This window comes from Fukomys damarensis, unplaced genomic scaffold, assembly GCF_012274545.1.
Source record: "Fukomys damarensis isolate Sample0158 unplaced genomic scaffold, DMR_v1.0_HiC HiC_scaffold_11, whole genome shotgun sequence".
Lineage (NCBI taxonomy): Eukaryota > Metazoa > Chordata > Mammalia > Rodentia > Bathyergidae > Fukomys > Fukomys damarensis.
Genome location: NW_022900923.1, coordinates 24999234 through 25020668, shown reverse-complemented (window position 1 = coordinate 25020668; position 21435 = coordinate 24999234). Strand labels below are relative to the sequence as shown.

Genomic DNA, 21435 nt, shown 5'->3' with positions numbered 1-21435 from the left:
AAAAAAAAAAAAAAAAAAAAAAAAAAAAAAAAAAAAAAAAGAAATTCAATTTTTCACTGACCCATATAGCTCCTGAGTGTAAGACTCCAAATAGTCCCATGCTACTTGATCCTCAAAGAGTTTGGGTGACTTATGGAAAATCACACAGCTAGGTTGCGATTTCCATTATCTTTAGACTCATGGGCTCTTTTTTTTTCCTGTACAGCACTGGCTTAACAGACAGTGTGCTTCCCAGGAGACTCCCAAAGATCCCTGAGGCCTGCTGTTCTGCTCTCACCTGCCCCTTCAAAACAAATCTTTAGCATTTCCTAGACTCACACCACTTTTGCAACTGGACCACCTCCCTATTGTGTCTCCCCACTCTTATGACTCCCCACCACCTTCTTAGTAGCCTAGGCATGTAACTTCAAAGTCATCTTTCAAAGGTCTTTCTGGGAAGCTTCTGTGGCTCTTTGAGTCTAATTATGGAGCTGCCCTCCATGTTCTACTGCTGCCTATGCTCACCTAAATAAGAGTGCTGAGACCCTTTAATGCCTCGAACAATCAGTGCCCAGCTTTACCAGTCTACAGATTTCTGGGATTAGGCCTGATCTCTTTTCCAGTTTTCTACTCCAAGAACCTAGCACATAATAAATGCTTATTGAACAGCTCTTGAGTTAAGGGTAAACTCAAAATCTGTGGGGAGAAAAGTTAGATTATTATTATTCTCAACCTCCTGCCAAATTTCTTCTGGACATCCTCAGACCCTCAGTAGGTAACACAGTCAAAAACAAGGTCATTCCTGGGCCCGGTATTTAGCTCAGTGGTGTAACCTCCTGCCTCAGAAGAGCAAGGACCCACGTTTGATCCTCAGTACCAAAACAAAACAAAACAAAACAAAAAAACAGGTCATCCTCTTCCTCCTCTTCCTCAGATATCCTCAGCCTTCTGGTTTCCTGACCTTGGTACTCAGATGCACTGGACCCCAGATTGTGTTTCTCCACAGATTGTGTTTTTGCTTACCATTACATGGAATCCCCATCAAACCCAAATGTGTTGAGCCTAGCTTCTCCTTCCCAGCTTCTCTTAGACTTCTATAGATAAGTCTCTCCTTTCCAACCTGGGCTGTAGCAACGACTTCTCACTTGCTGTTCCTACCCCAGCTGCTGCCTGCTCTAGCCCATTTCCCTTTGCTGCACCAGTCTCCCAAGTAAAGCTCAGGTCGGAGCACTTTGGGGCCTCATTAAAGACCTTCAATTGCTTGTTTCTGACTAGAAGATGAAGTCCAGCTCATACCTCCCTGCAAGGTTCTCTCTGAGCTGAGCCTCGTCTCTCTCCAGAGTTATCTCCTGCTCAGAGGGTCTTGCTCACAGGCTCAGTCCTTTCTGTCATTTGAGTCTCTGCACATGCCCTTCCCTCTGCTTGCAATGCTCTATTTTCTTCCTCTTTTTTTTTAAATTGGGAATTGAGAGGTAAGGAGAATGCCAACTTTAAAAATCTAGCAAAAACGTTCACCTCAGTTGAAGACTTTGCCACAGAGAGTTAATCTCTCCCACTCCTGTGATTTTAAGACACTTTTAAAATCTTGATTATAGCGTACAGAATGTGGGTGGGCTCCTTGGGTCATGACCTCTGTGCATCACAGCCCTGGCTTTGAGTCACGGTCTTGGGGTTGGCGTTTTGGTATTTTCACCTTGGGAAGTTATTTAAACCCAAAGTTTAAGTACCTCATCTATAAAGTGAGCATAAGAGTGCACCCTTCACAGGGTGCACAGTGTTCATGCCTGTGTAAACTTTTACTTTTGCCTGGTTCTTAGTCCTTAGTACAGGGTATTATGATTATGATTATGATTATTACTATTTTTGGTACTGGGGATTAAACTCAGGACCTTGCACTTGCGAGGCAGGTGCGTTGCCACTGAGCTAAATCCCCGGCCCCAAGCACAGGGTCTTGTACAGGAAGAATTAGTCAAGAACAGTTTATTGACTTTTTGAATAAAATAGCAGAACCAAGATTTGAATCCAAGATTCTACATCAACTTTTCTTTTTTTATTTTTTTCAACTCTTCTTTTTACAGCAGCTGTTTCAATACAATATTGTACAGTATGTGATGTTCAGAACATTCCAGAATCTCAGATGAGGAACAGTAAGGTTGGGGGCATTAGAAAGCCAGTGTAGTAACGGGAACACAAAAGTCGCTCAAAGCCAGTCTGTTCATACTGTTTTCAAATGACCGCAGTAGGACAATTCACTTTTCACCCTCTGCTGCCTCCCTGTGGTCATGCTAGACAACTCAAGCTTTTGGGGGAATTATTTGATTTCCTTCCTCCCAAATCACCTTTGGGATTTTATGTAACGTCTGTAATTTGTTCAGTATAGCTTTGTTCATTAATTCATTTTAGTAAACACATAAAATTTTAGTGAAATTAGAATTATTAACATAGCTGATAACAGCACTGTGGGTGTGGGAGTTAAACCAAGATTTCTTTAGTTCACTGGGCTGAAATTAACTTTAAAACTGAAACTCTTAGGAAAGGGGAAAGATGTTTAGGGTCTTTTAAGTGCTAATCACAGGTAGTAGTACACTGTCACTGAATACTTTAAATTGGCCCAGTAATTCAAATTGCTTTAGGGAAGAAAAGAAAGATTGGAAATTAAATAACTGAGATAAGAGATAGCAATTAGGTACTAGAAAATGAAGTTTGAGTCTTCATCATTTAGAAAAGATACCTCTAGCCTTTCAATGTTGGTGATTTCCAAGTTGTGACTCCTAACCTGTATAATGATTTAACTTAAACTTTGAGAAAAGCAAAAATGTATAAATTAGTCTTTTGTTTTTAAGGAGTTTTCACTTAAAGGATAGCTTTGTCCTGGAGTATGATCATCTTTGCTAATTCCATCTTGCCTGTTCCAAGAGGCAGCTTTGCAGACAGCATGTCCAGTGTTTTAGACAGCAGGCTCAGAGTTAGATGACTGAATCTAGCCCATATCTGCTAAATAATTTTTAGCACAGGACTCAAATTCCTAAAGTCTCACTTTTTACTGTAGAATGTGAATAGTAATCATATTGACTTCAGAGTTTTTGTAATGACAGAATAAAAAAATTTATGAAAAATATTTATTATAGGGCCCAAGGTAGGGAGCTGGGAAGGGGACAGCCATTACCAGGATCTCTGCCTTGGGTCCTGGCCTGTGAGCCACCACAGCATAAAGCAAATTCAAGAACAGACAGAAACGAGACTTAGAATAGAGAAACTGAGTGTTTTGGGTCCTAGTCAGTGCTGCTGATGGCAGCAGAGACAAAGGCCCCTAAGCACACCCAGTATTTATTGAATATAATCATGGGAAGGAATAGGTAGCAGGGTGTAATTTGAAGGCATCTAGAGAAATACTGCCAAACACCCGGCATGATGGCACCAGGCAGGGCTGCTAGGGAGTAAGCACTATTCATCTTGCTTGGCTGGAACAAACTGGTACTGGGACTGGGTGCAATTAGCATGCAACCTACTGGGTCAGTGAGTAGCCAAAATTCAGGAGAAGGGGTTTTAATTGGGGTTACACTGACCTCAGCTACATGTAACTCAGCAGAGTCCTGCAACTTCACAGACCAGGGTCTAGGTTTCTGTAGCAGCCATGAAGGGACAGGCTATACTTGCCCAGTTCATTATCTGACATGCCCATTTGAGTCACATGGAGCTTCAGTCTGGTGCCTGATATAAAACAATATAGCTGAATTATGGAAGGCAAGAAACACATGCAATTGTAGCCTGCTAGTACTGGGCAGGGATGTCTCCTACAGTTCAAACTATCCCAGATCATTCTCACCATACTGATGTGAGAACATTAGTATTCTATTTGATTCATACTGATCCCATTGTTTTATCACCAAGATCCTAGGAGAAAGATTTTGGTAAGTTAAATGCAGTTCATCCTTAAGATTAGAGCCAATCCCCACAGTCTAAAGGACTTCTTTGGTCAAAGGAAAGAAAGACTGAGGACACTGCTCAATTCTAACATTTTGAGTATGGGAAGGAGACAGCCCCACATCCTTACATTTCTCCTTGGGCTTGATTTCACTGTCTCTAATCAGGATTTCCATTCACTCCTGGGCCTGTTCTCCTTTGCATTTGATGATTCCTTCTTCAAAGTCTGTACCTCTGCACCTTGGTAAGTGACTGGGGCTCTCTGTGAACAGACTGATCTCTCTTCTTGCCTGGACACTGGTCAGACTCTATGTATCTCTTGGTTACCACCTCCTTGATTCTCCTGGCTCAAAATGGGATTTTTTTTTTTTTTTTTTGTGTACTGGAGATTGAACTCAGGACCTTGCTCTTGCAAGGCAGGAGCTGTTCCACTGAGCTAAATACCAGCCCTGGTCTGGAGATATTCATGGCTTCTATTTCATACCACCTGCCAGACTGACCTTCCTTGGTGTCCACATAAACTCAGTATCCCTCCTTTCCCCAGAGGGCCAGATGGTGCCAGGTGCACTTTTATCTTTCTTGTTTGTATGATATAACAACAAACCAGGCCACAGCAAACCAGGTTTTGAACTAATATATCATGTTTTCTCTTTGAGGGGTGAGTTTTTGCCATCACTACTTTGGACTGGACCCAGAGCTAAGTTTTTTATTAAATTGTGATAATTATCTGCCTCTATTATTTGTGCCTTTCTTTTTCTTGTGTTAATAGACTAGGCTTTTATTATATTTGTGCTTCTTACTATAAGTCACCTCAAATCCTATGATAGTAAATGTGGTATCAACTTAAATAAAAAAACACCCAACAGATTAGTTTAGTACAATTCTGAATGTGTCTGGATGATTGATTTACTGAGGAGGAAAGACCCATACTGGGTGTGGTTAGCACCAACTGATATTCTTGTAATCTGAATGGAATAAAAAAGGGAAAGGAGAAGGAAATCCTACTTTTTCTTCTTCAGAGGTGCTCCAGTCTTTGCCATTGCTTTTGGACATCCATCTCCAGGCCTCCAGCAAAAACTCTTCAGCCTTCCAACCCAGCCAGTTGGACTCAATTGGTACTGTAGTGAGTTCTAGGCCTTCAACTTTTTAAAATAGTAAAACATTTATTGGTAAATTTTAGGCATATGTAATGATAATACTCATTATTGGGAATTTGCACCTGTGCATAGCACACCCCACCCTTTTCCCCCATTGCTCTCTCCATTTTGTACATTGTATTGTACATGGTGTCGTACAATATTATTGAAATATAGAACAAATAAATTGACTTTCACCTTGATGACGTTTATCCTATTTAAATGAACAGTCAAATAAAAAAAAAATGCAAAACTGGTGAGGAATTTTTACCTTCAGTTTCCTTGATTCCATAAATGATGGTATCATTTCACAATTCATAAAATCTTTTCAATATTTTACTCCAACTTGGCTGCCTCACTTTAGAAAAGTAAATGATGTCTCCATAATCAGCATCTTTACTTTTAAGGAACTCGTGGAATTGGTGATTTGATCCCTAGGACCTCATGAAATTCACAGCTTTGATGATGATTTCTATAACATCTTTTTGTTGTTTTTTTTGAGACAAGGTCTCCCTACATAGTTCAGGTTAGTCTTGAACTCACTATTTGAACTCATGGGATTCTCCTCCCTCAGCCTCCTGAGTGCTGGGATTATAGGTCTGCACCACCATGCCCTGTTCCCATAACATCCATTTTTAAAGCTTGGATTTCTTTTATGTATGATGTAGCACTATTTTATTAAACGTGCCTTGCCAGCAACAATTGCATTTATAAATACCTCTTTACTTTTTGGTACCAGGGATCGAACTCAGATCCTTGTGCTTGCAAGGCAGGGGGCGGAACCACTGAGCTAAATCCCCAGTCCTTTTTTTTTTTTTTTTCTTCTTTTTTTTGAGACAAGCTTTCTTTCTGTAATTCAGGCTGGCCTTGAATTCATTACATAGCCTGACAGGCTAGCCTCAAACTTGAAGCAATCCTTCTGTCTCAGCCTCCTGAGTGCTGGGATTATAGGTGTGTGCCACCAGATCCAGTTTAGATGCCTCTTATTCACCATCCATCACAGGTACCACTCTGGCTACACCAGATATGGTAACAAAGTTCGAAGAAAATCAATTATTTTTATTGTTTCATACAAATAAAGAGATTTAGCTGTATTTTAATGGCATCAAATAAGCTATTTCTTCAGTGGTACTATATTCCTAATCTATAATACTGCTATTAAAAAAAGTTGAACCATATCTCTCACATCAGCACTTTCATCTGTTGCCAAAGAATAAAGTTTGAAATTAGCAGCTTCACTCTTAAATCTTATTCAGCAGACTTTTCCCCACTTCCTCAATTCATCTGGCTCTCATCTAGTGAGACAAACTGATTTAGAAAAATTAATCAGGGTGCCTTATTTCTCTCAATAAAAAAGCACTCAGGCATTTTTCATCTTCTTCCATTTTTCTTTTTTTGGGGGGGATCTGTTTTCTTTTGAGATGATGATAAAGCCATTTTGGGGCTCTGAATCACCATTCACCCGCCTCACCTCAAGGTCTCCGGTGACCCTCTGAGTCTCTGGGTGACTGAAGTGCTGGCATTTAAGGTTTATTTACCGTCACCATGGAAAGCACGGCTGCCTGTGCAGAGCGCTACATCCACCGACACTTTACTTCCGGCTCTTCCGGCTGCTTGTGTCGTGGGACATCCGCCGTCACTCTACTTCCGGCTCTTCAGGTTCGGGCACCTGGAAGAACAACCCGATAGTCTCCCCCTTACCCACTGCCATTGCCTGAGTGACCACGGGGGGGCTCCCAAATCCCACCTTCTCTGCCGCTGGACAGAGCCACATTCAACTTTTGACTGGATCCTCCGGCTCTTCAGTATGCAGGTAATCAAGGTAAACTTACCTCATAAATCCTTTATACTCCTCTAGTGAATTGTATCTGACACAAATCCTTTTGGGAGTTTTAAAAGTCATAAAAAAATGTTTTTTTTGAAGAGAATGCCAGCCTACCTCATTTTAATTTTTCTCCTGGTACTAGGGATCAAACTCAGGACCTTGTGCTTGCAAGGCAGATGTGGCAACACTGAGCTAAATCCCTGATCTCTAGCCTACCTCTTAAGAATCAGTCAGATATATCTTCATGGGGCCCATTCTGGTGATATTTAAAAATCTCTGGGAAAGAAGTGTCAGGGAGGAAAACTATATTTACTTTCCAAAATAAGCCATCCAGACCAGTTGGATTTTTATTGCAGTGGAGCTTATTCCCCACTATATAAAACCAATATCTGCTTTGGAAATATGAACTCTAAATATGAGAAGAGAGAAAACAAACAAAAAGGAGAAAAGTTCCTGGGCAGCTGGCAGCTAACAGCAAGCTGAATGTAGTGCTTCTGCTGAACATAAACAACATTAGATGAGTTCACCCCATGACTGTATGAAACAAGACAAAAATGAGTCACTTCTTAATGAGGACTAAATATGAGATGGTCAAGATGCTGTGCTACCACAAAAACTCCTCCTCCTCCTAATGTGAGTGGCCACTGCTTCTGCATCAGTGACAACTGCAGCTCCACTTGGTTCTTATTTTATTATTATTATTATTATTATTTTGAGGCAAGGTCTTACTTTGTAGTCCAGGCTGGCTTCTAACTCACAGTGATCCTCCTGCCTCTGCCTCCCAAGTGCTGGGATTACAGGTGTGTACCACCACTTGGTTCTTTCTGATTCCTAGATAATTTATAATCAGGGCACCAATCATTAAATTGTTCCTTCTTCCTGCTGGTACCCAGTTGGAAACAAATCCCCATTTCCTTGAGTCCCAAAACACATGACAGCTCAAACCCTCTACAAGTCTGTGACGAGCCTGTGATTTCCTCTTCCTGAGATGCTCTGCAGATCCTGGGGTGAGTTCTATCTGGTGACAGCTGGTTATTACACCTGGTTGTGACTCTTTCTCACAGAGCTTCCACATATCTCCATTCTCCAGGAGTCTTGGCCAAATCTCCTGCTCAGGACAAAGTAACAGCCACTGTTACCACTAGCTGTTGCCCTAGACTAGGGCCACTCCTGGCTGCAATAGCCTCTAGGAAAGAAATATCTTTAAACACATTCAAGTCAGCACTGAGCCAGTGATTTGTGAGTTGAGCAGCCCTTTATTTTTTTTTTTAATTTTATTGAGTTTATTGGTACATTTTAGGGATACAGTACAGTTACATTCATTGTTGGGATCATGTACCTCTACATGGCAAGTCTTGATTCTCATTTTTTCCCCTTACCTCTGCCCTCCCTTCACCCCCTCCTCCCCTCCCCATCTACAAACACTTTATTTTCATCTTTTCATTCTCTCACATTTTTTTCTTTTCCCTTTTTGTTCTTCCCCTACGCGTCACACCTTCCCTACACCTTTAGCTCCTTTCTTCAAATTTCTAAATGTCAGTAATCTTATTAGAATCTTATGCATTGTTGCAGAATATTCACACCAGGGAAACTATTTGGTATTTACACATGTGTGACTTATTTATTTCACTTAGGAGTATATCTTCAATATGTATCCATTTTCCTATGAATGAATCTATTCTCTCGCTCTTTATGGCTGAGTAATATTCCATTTTATAGAAAAACCACAACTTCTTTATCCAGTTTCCAACGGATGGGCAAATAGGCTGCTTCCAAGATTTAGCTATTACAAACTGTGCCGCTATAAACATGGGTGCACATACTTCTCTGTGATATGATTCTTTTAGTTCTTTTGGAAAGATACCCAGCAGAGGGATGGCTGGGTCAAATGGAACCTCCAGTCCAAGCTCTTTGAGGTATCTCCATATTGATTTCCATAGTGGTTGCACTAATCTGCACTCCCACCAACAATGGAGGAGGGTTCCTTTCTCCCCACAACCCTGCCAACATTTGTTATTGTGTGATTTCTTGATAGCAGCCATTCTTTGTGGGGTGAGGTGGAATCTTAGTGTTGTTTTCATCTGCATCTCTCGAATGACCAGTGATATGGAACATTTTTTCATGTGTTTACTTGCTTGAGCAGCCCTTTAAAACAGAACAGCTTTAGAGAGTTTCAGCCTGTGACCTGATCAGGCAGCAGTTACAGAGAGGTGCAGAAACATCTTGCTTGGTTACAGCTCGGCCTCTGCCTTATTTGAACATGATCTAGTCTGTTGGCCACCTGCCATTGACTGAAGCCTGGCTTCTGATTTGTTAAGCCTCAGCTTGTAAGACTCAAAGTCTCACTTCCACTCCATGGAGCATGAACAGCCAAAAAGGCCTCTGTGATGCTGGGCCCTAAAACCCAGTGAGGCTCCGGGAGCTCGACGGAGAAAGGAGAAACCCAGGAGGGAACACACCACGCTACACCTTTATTAGTCTGGCTAGATGGCACTCCTGGAGCCAGGTAGCTCAGAGAGGCAACTGCTCAGGGGCTGAGGTCCTTTCTATAGGGTTTTTCTAAAGAAAAAGTCAGGGTATTCACAGAACTACCAGAGGACAAGATTTCAAACACATTACTTATCTCATGCAGGAAATGTTCTATGGTTACCTTTTGTCATACCATTTGCCCCTTGGCAGGCTGTTAGCGAAAGTAGCAATTAGCATATGAAGAAGCACAGTCTGGCCTATTAGCATGGAGTCAGTTTAGCTTATTCAAGTCTTACAATCCCCACTGATCTTAGGTAGAATCAAATCCTTGATTTATCATTTTATTTAAATTTTTAGCTAAGGGGTCATAGCAATTTCTAAAGGCATCTCTTAGACATCTAAATTGGGGATTAGGATCCCCAGAGCACATAAAGTTTTTATATTTTTATCATCTGTAGGCTCATAAACTCTTAATTTAGAAGCATAATAACTCATAACAGTTTGACACAATATAAGAGTCTATATCTAGATAGTAGTTCTCATTCTTCAGCTGTGTGTAGACTCACCAGCTTCCGGTGTGGTGAGAGCAGGGCTTTGAGTGCATTGTCTATTGGTCTCCTGGAGTTGAAATCCCTGGAATTTTGTTTTACTCTACAGTGGTGGTAGCTGAGTTTCAGCTAACTCGGTAGCTGTGGGAGCAACCATAAGTGACTCATATGGCCCTTTTTATATAGGTCAGAAAGGGGTCCTTTTTAAATTTTAACATAAACTTGGTCTCCCAGTTTTATCAGATGGGCAGGAGTTAGCACAGGAAGGTCTTCTTTATTTTTAATTTACCCTTGAATATTTTTCTTAAATACTTGCCCAATTTTAACCCCTGTGATTTCATACTGGATAAGCCCAGTAGAGATAATTTTACAAAGTCTCTACAACCTCTGTTACAAATGCTGGCCCATTGTCACTGCCTATGGAGAGAGGCAGACCAAACCCTGGAATTTTTTTAAAAAAATAAAATCTTGTATACCTCTGAAGCCCTCAGGTTATCTAGAAAAAAGTACAAATCCATGCTAACACATATTTATAACCTTTATAGGGGGTGGGTATAATCATCTAAAGTTTAGTTGCCCTTTTGGCTTATCTACCTTAGCATTGCCATTTGCTATTGCATCTTTTTCTTTTTGAATTATTATAGCTATTTTGTCAGATTTTTACATTGCCTCAAATAACTATATTATATCCTGCTTAATTTTAATAAGTTTGCCCTCTGTTGTGAGAAGCACACATTTTTATAGACCGTGCCATAGATATATCAAGTGGCAAACAGGAGTCCATATAAACATTTACCCTCTTTTCTTTTGCCCATCGGAGAGCCTGTATGAGTGCCCACAGTTTTGCTTATTGAGCTGACCATCCAGTGGGGAGGGGTCCTACTTTAACCACTTCATTTTGAGTCATCTCTGCATAGCCAGCATAGCATACCCCATTTTCCATGAAGCTGCTCCCATCCTTGAGCAGGACAAAATCAGCCTCAGGAAGGGGGTCTTTCTGCAGATCTGAGGCCATTATGGTCAGAGGGCCAGGCTGTGAGGTCAAAAAGTAGCAGGGTTTAAGGTTTTAACTGGAGCAAAATATGGGGGGGGGATTTTCACAGATGAGGGCCTGATATTATGTGACTCTATTATTTGATAGCCATCAATGTCTTGTTATTCAATAGTTCTAAAAGGAATGGGAAAACTGAATAATTTATTTTTTCCTAATGTTATCTGGTCAGCTTTTTCAATTAGCATTACTGCTGCTGCCAGGGCTTTATAAACAAAGGAACTATCTCTTTACAGCTCGATCTATACTCTAAGATAAATATATCACTGGCTAATTCTATGGGCCTATTCCTTCAATGAGCACCCCTAAAGCAGTATGATTTCTTTTAGTCAGGTACAAACTAAAAGGCTGGGTCATATTTAGGATCCCTGATACGGGGGCAGCAGAAAGAGTTAGTTTTACCTGTTTAAATGCTGACTCTTGCTCTTCACTCTATAATAATCACTGTCTTTTGGGCTCTTTAAAGATTTATACATACAGAGAATCTAGATCCTGTAAAAACCTTTTATCTCAAAATTTTTTATCTGTTTTAAGTCCTTTTATCTCTAAGCAGCATAAACTTTGTATCCTGCCTCTTGAAGCAGCATTAATACTCTCTCAATATCCTGTTTTTTATTTAGTACATCCAAAATTAATAATAATAGCAATTTTATGTATAAAACTTCATAACTTTTAATCTAATTAGTATCAAAGGCATTTTTATAGAACCTCTTAATAACTTTTTTTACAGAAATCCTATTTTGAAAATGAGCACTATAAACATATCACAATAACATATTTAGAATTTAACCCTTTGATGATAACCAACGTAAACATTCTTTAACAACATATTTGGCCATGTTTACTGGGGGTATATCTTTTTAGAAGGCATTAGTGAATAAAGACCAGGATAAAATTTTTTTTTAGTAGCTATCCTTTTTACTATTAGCAGGTGTCTATCTAGTCCTGAGTTTATACTTAATTATCTTGACAAAATTTTAACTTATAAAATGAGGTTATAGGAATTAATAAATTATTAGTATACTTTTCAAACAATTGTACAGACACAAACTTGTAAGCCAATTTGTAAAACTATAATAAGCTCAAATGTATTTGGCCAATTGAATTATAAGGCAAGTGGCAGCACCACTGAGCTAAATAAATCTCCAACCCTAGAACCTCTTTTAGTTAACACTAGTAAAAACTTTTGCATATCAATTAACAGATTTCATAGAATTAGAATCAAAAGGAATGAAAGCTCTTTGTTACTATAAAAGCAAACCTTCTGTAACAAACTTGAAACCAACAAGCAAACATACATAAATCATTTTTACATACCTTTTTTACATATTTAGGCCTTCTGGTCTTGTATATCTTTTTATAACAAGACAAACATAAAAAATCTTTTTATATCAAAAATATATATATTTTTTGCCCATAGCTTTTTAAATGTCCTTTTCTGTCTCATTTACTATTAAACTTTTATAATAAACTTTAGCTGTTAAAATCTTAAAGTGTTTTTTTTTCTGTTTTCAGATTGTTACATCTTAAGATTTGACTGGCTACCTATAGAACAGTATTAACCTTGAGTTTTTATCAACAAAGTACAGAAAAGAGCAAGTTAACCCTATAATCAAAATTTAAGAATTTGCAATTTACAAGAAGGGTTTTAAGCACACCAATTAAACTTAATTTAAGTTGAAACAAAGATGCATTTATCAAATAGTTAAAATTTCTAAATTGATTTTTTTCTTGTAAAAATCTCTTGATGTCTGGCAAAACACAATTGCAGTTTCTCTGGCTTGCGGTGTTGTTTTTTTTTCTCTTATATTTTTGTCTTTCAGAATTTTCCTACCTGATTTTAATCCATTAGATATTTTCTCATTTTAGTTCTTCCTAATCTGAATGCAAGCCCCGTTTCATCTTTTTTTTTCTGAGTCCCATCATGCTTTCCCATCTGCACCCTTCAGTGCAGTAAAGCTAAATAATTTTGTCTTTGCCCCTTACCTCCTCCACACCTTTGATCTTAGCAACTCAGGGAGGGGGAGGCAGCTTGACCTCCTCCAAAGGGGAAACACTGGGATTTGCCTGCAATGATGTCACATTTTCTGAGAGGCAAGTTTATCACAGGAAAACAGCAGATTTGGCAAGCAATGCTTTAAAACAAAAATGAAATAGTTTTCACTAGCAGCTGATTACTGCTGAGTAGAAGCTTGAGTAGCTCCTAGAGCAGCACACAAGGCTCTAAGTTGTCAAAGTCTCAGATAAACAAAACAAAGGCAGATAACTTTTCTTTTTTCTAGATTTTTTTTTCTGGGGGCCAAGTCTGGCTTAGCTGAGAACATGATAACTCACAAAGTTTTTAAGCATCTTTAGTTGCATTTTATCTTATAGTCCCCCACAAAATCTTTATCAAAATTTTGAATTATGTACTTAAGAACAGTTGGTTTAGTATTAGCATTTCCCACGACCATTAGATATTCCCCTGTCCGGGACACAAGACAAAGGGTGGGGTGCCATTCTAGAAAAAGGCCTCATTTATTCACTTGGAGGGCTCTTTAAGTGCAAGACCCCCCTTCTTTTGATGGACAGAGAGGCTACTGATGGCTTTCATAGTTTGTTCCACTCACTCTCCTAACCAAGTCTCTTTTACACATACAGTCACACAAGAAGTTAACATATTCCCTCCCTGGGTCCCCTTCCAAAGACAAACTAGGGAGCGACCCAGGGGATCTCACCATTTGGAGAGATGATTTCATTCATTTTCCTTCTTTCTGTTCCACTATTGGTGAGCTGGCCTCCTCGTCCTAGGAAGGGAACCCAGGAAATCCTGGGGCCGCACCTCTTCCCTTCCGAGGAGGCGGGCAGTCACTCTCTTCGGTGGGACTCGGGTTGAGGCCCAACACAGGCCATGTCAGTTATTCCTTTCCTTCCTGGCCAATGCAGCTGGATGTTCTTCATAAACCTGGACCCAAATATTTATATAAGGAAATTGGTCAGGGTGGCTAGGGTACCCAGTGACTTTTTACCAAACAACCTGGCAGAAGCCTGGCTCAAAGGAGCCCTTGGTTAGCCATTCCAATTGACATAGGGAGTGAAGCTTTTTAGGAGAGAATTTAACCCTGTAATCATCTTCCTGCTCAGGGGAAAAAGCCAATTTTAAAATTAGTGAGAAAGCAATCCAGTGGGGTGTTCTTGGAGTCTGATACTCCCATCCCTGTTTAAAGGAAAACACAAAGTTAACACACAACAGACAAGACACTGACAAGACAAACAGGTGCCACAGAAAACAGCTTTGATTCTACCTGGAGTCCTCATCAGGGCCAGGGTCAGGTGGGCTTCCTGGCTCATCAGCCACCTTGAACTTGACAAACAGACAGTTGCAACTGGTTCAAAGCTTACTTCCGGAGGCTTTCAAAGGTCTATGTCTGAGAATCTCCTGCTGGATCCCGTGACAGAGAAACTCAACTGGATTTACAGTTCTTACTCGAGCTTCTCGCTGGGGCCTCCAATATGTAAGACTCAAAGTCTCACTTCCACTCCATGGAGCATGAACAGCCAAAAAGGCCTCCATGATGCTGGGCCCTAAAACCCAGTGAGGCTCCGGGAGCTCGACGGAGAAAGGAGAAACCCAGGAGGGAACACACCATGCTAGACCTTTATTAGTCTGGCTAGATGGCACTCCTGGAGCCAGGTAGCTCAGAGAGGCAACTGCTCAGGGGCTGAGGTCCTTTCTATAGGGTTTTTCTAAAGAAAAAGTCAGGGTATTCACAGAACTACCAGAGGACAAGATTTCAAACACATTACTTATCTCATGCAGGAAATGTTCTATGGTCACCTTTTGTCATACCATTTGCCCCTTGGCAGGCTGTTAGCGAAGTTAGCAACTAACATATGAAGAAGCACAGTCTGGCCTATTAACATGGAGTCAGTTTAGCTTATTCAAGTCTTACAAGCTATATTTTACAAAAGTACACTTTCATTTAGGCTTTTGTACCCATTGAGGAAATAGCTGGGTCAAATGGGACCTCTAATCCTAGTTTATTTTTTAGGTATCTCCATACTCATTTCCACAGTGGTTGCACCAGTCTGCATTCCCACCAACAATGAAGAAGGGTCAAATGGGACTTGCAGTCCTAGTTGTTTGAGGTATTGAAAGACAAAAGTGCCTCCATTTTGAGCTGAATACACATCTTCTGTCTGACCTCCACCCCAGGCTGTTAACTGCACATTCTGCTTCTGTAATCTTACTTGGTCACATTCTGTAGATGAGGTCAAACAGCTTCAAGGGTAACTGCAGAGCCTTGTCTGAAATAGACCAGCCAAGTGTACAAACCCTGTCTGCAGACGAGATGAGAAGTCCAGCCAAAGGTTACATGCTTGTAACAAGCCCAAGGTTGCATGCTTTTTCAGCCCTATAGAAACCCTGCTTTTTTGTGATTTGGGGCTCCACTCCCTTTGAGAGTGGGGTCCACGTGCATGATTAAACTTATCCTAGTCCTCTGGATTTTCTGTCTCTGTGCCAGTTGTTTTCATTTGGTGTAACAGTATCTCCATATTGATTTCCACAGTGGTTGCCCCAGTCTACACTCCCACCAAAAATGAAGAAGGGTTTCTTTCTCCCCACAACCCCACCAGCATTTGTTATCAGTTGATTTTTTAAAATTTTGTACCAGGCATCGAACTTGGGCCCTTTCACCTGTGAGGCAGGTGGTGGAACCACTGAGCTAAATAACCAGCCCTGGTTAATTTCTTGATAGCAGCCACTTTTTCTGGGGTGAGGTGGAATTTAAGTGTTGTTTTGATATGCATCTCTCAAGTGACCAGTGGTGTTGAACATTTTTTTCATATATTTATTTGCTGCTTTTACTTCTTTGTCTGAGAAATGTCTGTTCATTTCAGCTGTCCATGTTTGAATTGGGTCTTTAAATTTGGGGGATCTGATTTTTTAAAGTTCTTTATATATTCTAGGTAGTAGTCCTTTGCACTGTAGGTTGTCTTTTAGCTCTGTTGGTGGTTTCTTTCTTTCTTCCTTTTTTTTTTTTTTTTTTTTTTGGTACTGTAGATCAAACTCAGGACCTTGTTCTTGCAAGGTAGGCCTGGTGCCACTGAGCTAAATCCCCAGGCCAACAGAAGCTTTTAATAAGATTAGATTCCAGTTGCTGATTCTTTGTGCTAGTTCCTGTGCTACTGAGGTTTTGTTGATAAAGTCTTTTCCTATTCCAATGTCTTCAAGAGTTCCAACCTATCTCCCAGCAAGTTTAGTGTTTCTGTTTTAATATTTAGATGTTTGATGCACTTTGTTTTTAGTGTATGCAAGGTGAAAGATATGCGTATACCTTTAATCTTTGGTAGATTGAAATCCAGTTTTTCCAGCAAGATTGCCCCAGAAATTTGCTCAGCATGCTTTTGTATCTTCCTAGAATTTTTGCTCAAATGTCATCTGTAGACTGAGTCCCTTCCTCACTATCTTTTATTGGAAAACTATAGTTCCTGTCTTGCACTTTCAATTCCTTTTATTCCACTTATTTCCTGTAGATTTTTTTCTACCATAAAATATACTATGACTTACTTTTGTTCATTGTCTGGCTTCCTTGAGAATGTGTTGTTCTGGGTGGGTCAGTGATGTAGCTCAAAGCCCAAGAGCAGTGCAAGTTACTTAATCACTCAGATTCATCTGTAAAGATGGGATAAAAATAGTAACTACTGCAAGAGGTTTTAGATGATGTGAGTTATTATATATAAAGTAGTCAGAACAGTTCTGGGAGCATACTAAAAAGCTATGTAAGTGTCTGCTATTGTTTTTTTTTTTTCTCATTGAGTTTATTGGTATATTTTAGGTATACAGTACAGTTACATTCATTATTGGGATCTTGTACCATTACATGACAGGTCTTGGTTCTCATTTTTTCCCATTGTCCCTGCCCTCCCTCACCCATCTTCCCAATCCCCTTTATAAACACTTCATTTCCATTTCTTCATTTTTCTCATATTTTTCTTTTCCCTTATTAGTTTTCCCCTACCCTTCCCACTTTCCCTACTCCTTTAGCCCCTTTCTTCCTATTTCACATTATCCACTATATCATTAGGATCTTATGTACTATTATAGTTTATTCACACCAGAGAAACTATTCAGTATTTACACGTGTGACTTATCTATTTCACTTAGGAGTATATCCTCAATATGTATCCATTTTCCCATGAATGAATCTAATTTCTCATTCTTTATGGCTGAGTAATATTCCCTTTTATAGAAAAATCACATCTTCTTTAACCAGTTTCCAACTGATGGGCAAATGGGTTGTTTCAAAGTTTTAGCTATTACAAACTGTGCCGCTATAGACATAGGTGCGCATATATCACTGTGATATGATTCTTCTAATTCTTTTGGAAAGATACCCAGAAGAGGGACAGCTGAGTCAAATGGAACCTCTAGTCCCAGCTGTTTGAAGTACATCCATATTGATTTCCATAGTGGTTGCACCAGTCTGTACTCCCACCAACAATGGAGAAGGGTTCCTTTCTCCCCACAACCCTGTCAACATTTGTTATTTGATTTCTTGACAGCAGCCATTCTTTGTGAGGTGAGATGAAATCTCAGTGTTGTTTTCATCTGCATTTCTCCAATGACCATTGATGTGGAACATTTTTTCATATATTTACTTGCTGCTTTTAATTCTTTGAGAAATGTCTGCTCATTTCAGATGCCCATTTTTGAATTGGGTCTTTATATTTGGGATGGCTGATTATTTTGAGTTCTTTATATATTCTAGATAAGAGCCCTTTGTCTCAGGAGCACCTGGTAAACATTTTTTCCCACATTGTAGGTTGTCTCTTAGTTCTGTTGATGGTTTCTTTTGCAGTGCAGAAGCTTTTTAATAAGATGAGATCCCAGTTGTTGATTATTTCTGCTAGTTCCTGTGCTACTGAGGATTTGTTCATAAAATCATTTCCTATGTCAAAGTCTTCCAGAGCTCTGCCTAACTTATTTTCCAGAAAGTTTAGTGTTTCTGTTTTAATATTTAGATCTTTCATCCACTTGGATTTTAATTTAGTGCATGGTGAAAGATAAGGGTCCAGTTTTAATCTTTGGCAGGTTGAGATCCAGTTTTTCCAACACCATTGATTAAAGAGGCTATCTTTCATCCACTGAGGATGGACAGCTCCTTTGTCAAAGATGAGGTAGCTGAGTACATCTGGATTTGTTTTTGTGCCTTCCAATCTGTTCCACTGATTCGCAGGTTTGTTTCTTTGCTAGTACCATGTTGTTTTTACTCACAGTGGCTTTGTAGTAAAGTTTCAAATTGGGAATTGTTATACCCGCTGCCATGTCTCTGTTGCCTAGAATGGCTTTTGCTATTCTAGACTTCTTATGGTTCCAAATTAATTTTTGGATTCTTTTTTCTAGTTCTGTGAAATATAGTGTTGGAATTTCAATCAGCATTGCATTGAATCTGTGTAGCAGTTTTGGTAGTGTGGCCTTTTTCACTATATTGATTCTTCCTACCCAGGAGCAGGGGATGTCTTTCCATTTTCTTATATCCTCTTCAATCTCTTTTTTCAGAGTGCTGTAGTTTTCAGTATAGAGGTCTTTTGCTTCTTTTGTTATGTTGATTCCTAGATACTTCCTTTTTTTGGATGCTATTGTGAAAGGAATTGTTTCCCTAATTTCTCTCTCAGTGAGTCTGTTATTTGTGTACAAGAAGGCTATTTATTGATTTTTGGGTGTTGACCTTGTATCTTGCTCCTCTGCTAAAAGTGTCAATTAAGCTTAGAAGTCTTTTGGTGGAGTTTTTTGGGTTTTCAATGTAGAGTATCATATCGTCAGCAAATAATGACAGTTTAACTTCTTCCTTTTCTACCTTTATTGCTTTAATTTCTTTCTCTTGTCTAGTTGCTATGCCTAATTTTTCCCAAACTATATCAAAGAGGAGTGGTGATAGCAGGCATCCTTGTCTTGCTCCTGATTTTAAGGTGAAGGCTTTCAGTTTTTGGCCACTTAATATGATGTTGGCTGTTGGTTTTTCATAGGTAGCCTTTATTAAGTTGAGATATAGACCATCTATTCCAATTTTTTGAGGGTTTTTATCATGAATGGGTATTAAATTCTGTCGAATGCTTTTTCTGCATCTATTGAGAGGATCATGTTGTTTTTGTCCTTGACTTTTTAAATATAGTGTATTACATTTTTTGACTTACATATGTTGAACCATCCTTGCATCCCTGGAATAAATGTCACCTGGTCAGGATGTATGATCTTCTTGATGATCCTCTGTATTCTGTTTGCTAGCATCTCATTAAGGATTTTTGCATCTATATTCATTAAGGAAATTGGCCTGTAATTCTCTCTTTTAGTTGCATCTTTCCCTGGTCTGGGAATCAAAGTGATACTTGCCTTCGAGAATGAATTTGGAAGTGTTGCTTCCCTTTCAATTTCATTGAAAAGTCTGAAGAGTAATGGCAGTAGTTCTTCTCTGAATGTCTTGTAAAATTTCGCAGTGAATCCATCAGGACCTGGGCTATTTTTTGTTTGTAAATTTTTAGTTACATTTTCAATTTCACTGATTATAATTGGGGTGTTTAAAATGTTTTCATCTTCTTTGTTCAATTTTGGTAATTCATAAGTATCTAGAGAGCTGTCCATTTCTTTTGCGTTTTCCATTTTATTAGAGTATAGGTTCTCAATGTAGGTATTAATGATCCTCTGGATTTATGTTGGATCTGTTATGTCTTTGCCTTTTTCATTCCTGACTGCATGGATCTGTGCCTTTTCTTTCCTTTTTTTTTGATAAGTTTTGCTAAGGGTTTATCAATTTTATTTATTCTTTCAAAAAACCAACTCTTTGATTCATATATTTTTGTATCATTTTCTTAGTTTCCATTGCATTGATTTCTGCTCTAATCTTTATAATTTCCTCTCTTGTTCAAACTTTGGGTTTTTCTTGCTCTTGTTTTTCTAGTATTCTATGATTCATCATTAGGTTGTTTATTGGAGCTCTCTCTGTTTTCCTTGTGTGGGCATTCAGTGCTATGAATTTTTGCTGTAGAACTGCTTTCATTGTGTCCCATAGATTCCTGTATGTTGTATTGGCATTTTCCTTTATTTGTAAAAACTGTCTAGTTTCTTCTTTAATTTCCTCTGTGATCCATTTATTGTTCAGGAGAGTGTTGTTCAATTTCCATGTGTTTGTGAAGTTCCTACATTTTCTTATGCTATTGATCTCCAACTTGATTGCACTGTGATCTGATAATATACAGGGGATAACTTCGATTTTTTTGCATTTATTCAGACCTATTCTTGAACTTGTATGTGGTCTATCTTGGAGAATGACCCATATGCAGCTAAAAAGAATGTATATTCTGATTTTGTGGGGTGGAACACTCTTATAGATATCTATTAAGTCCATGCGCTCAAAAGCTTGGTTCAGTTCTAGTATTTCATTGTTATATTCTGCCTAGATGATCTGCCTGTTTGTGATAGAGGGGTATTTAGATCCCCCACTACAATTGTACTGTACAATTGCATTATAAGTACAAGTGCTTATTTGGTTTTTCATGTTACTTAGTATTTGTTTTATATAGTTGGGGACATTAATATTTGGTGCATATATGTTTATGATTGTCATCTCTTCCTCTTGAATTGTTCCCCTTACAAGGATGTAGTGGACTTCTTTGTCTCTCTTCATGCATTTTGGTTTGAAATTTACTTTGTCTGTGAATAAGATTGCTACCCCTGCTTTTTTCTGGGCTCCTGTCATGTGGAGAATTGTTTTCTATACTTTCCCTTTCAGTCTATGGGCTTCCTTTTGCACTAGGTGTGTTTCTTGTATACTACATATTGTTGGATTTTGCTTCTTAATCCATTCTGCTGGTGTATTTCTCTTGATTGGTGAATTGAGGCCATTGACGTTGATGGTTATAACTGATATGTACTGACTTATTATTGTCATGTTATTGTCCTTTTGTTGACTCTTCTTACTTTTCCCCCTCTCCTTTTAGTTTCTTGCCTTGCCTATTTGATTTGGTCTGTTGGGTCTCACAATGTTGTGATCTTCATTGTCTTTTTCTAGGATATTGTTTAGAATTCCTTGTTTTGCTGGTTTGGTGTTTATGAAATTTCTCAGGTGTTCTTTGTCATGGAAGTATCTTATTTCCCCATCCATTTTGAAAGAGAGCTTTGCAGGATACATGAGTCTAGGTTGGATTTTGTTTTCTTTTAGGGCTTGAAATACCTCACTCTAGGCTCTCCTTGACCTGAGGGTTTGTGTCGAAAAGTCTGCTGTGATTCTGATGGACTTTCCTTTGTATGTGATTTATATCTTTTCTCTTACTGATTGTAGTATTTTGTTCTTCTGTTGGGTTTCTGGGATCTTGATTATTGTATATGTGTAGGTGTAGATTTTTTTTTTTTGATCATGGTTAGTTGCAAGTCCTTTGTGCCTCACTTATCTGTATGTCAAATTCTTCCCCTGTGTTTTGGAAGTTTTCTGTCATTAATTCTGTGAACAGCTTTTTAAAGTCTTT

The 21435-nt window shown here is 39.0% G+C and overlaps 1 protein-coding gene across 5 annotated transcripts in view; it reads left to right on the top strand.

The window, feature by feature from the left end:
* Positions 1 to 6666: 6666 nt before the first annotated feature.
* Rnasel (ribonuclease L) overlaps positions 6667 to 21435 on the top strand; it is a 35784-nt gene continuing 21015 nt past the window's right edge. For 3 of the 5 annotated variants that reach the window (XM_033762131.1, XM_033762130.1, XM_033762129.1), the window contains exon 1: positions 6667 to 6852. The gene's annotated coding sequence lies outside the window, so the exon portion shown is untranslated. Of the gene's footprint in view, positions 6862 to 21435 lie in introns of all 5 variants that reach the window. The other 2 variants (XM_033762132.1, XM_010608272.3) reach the window with 1 other exon arrangement.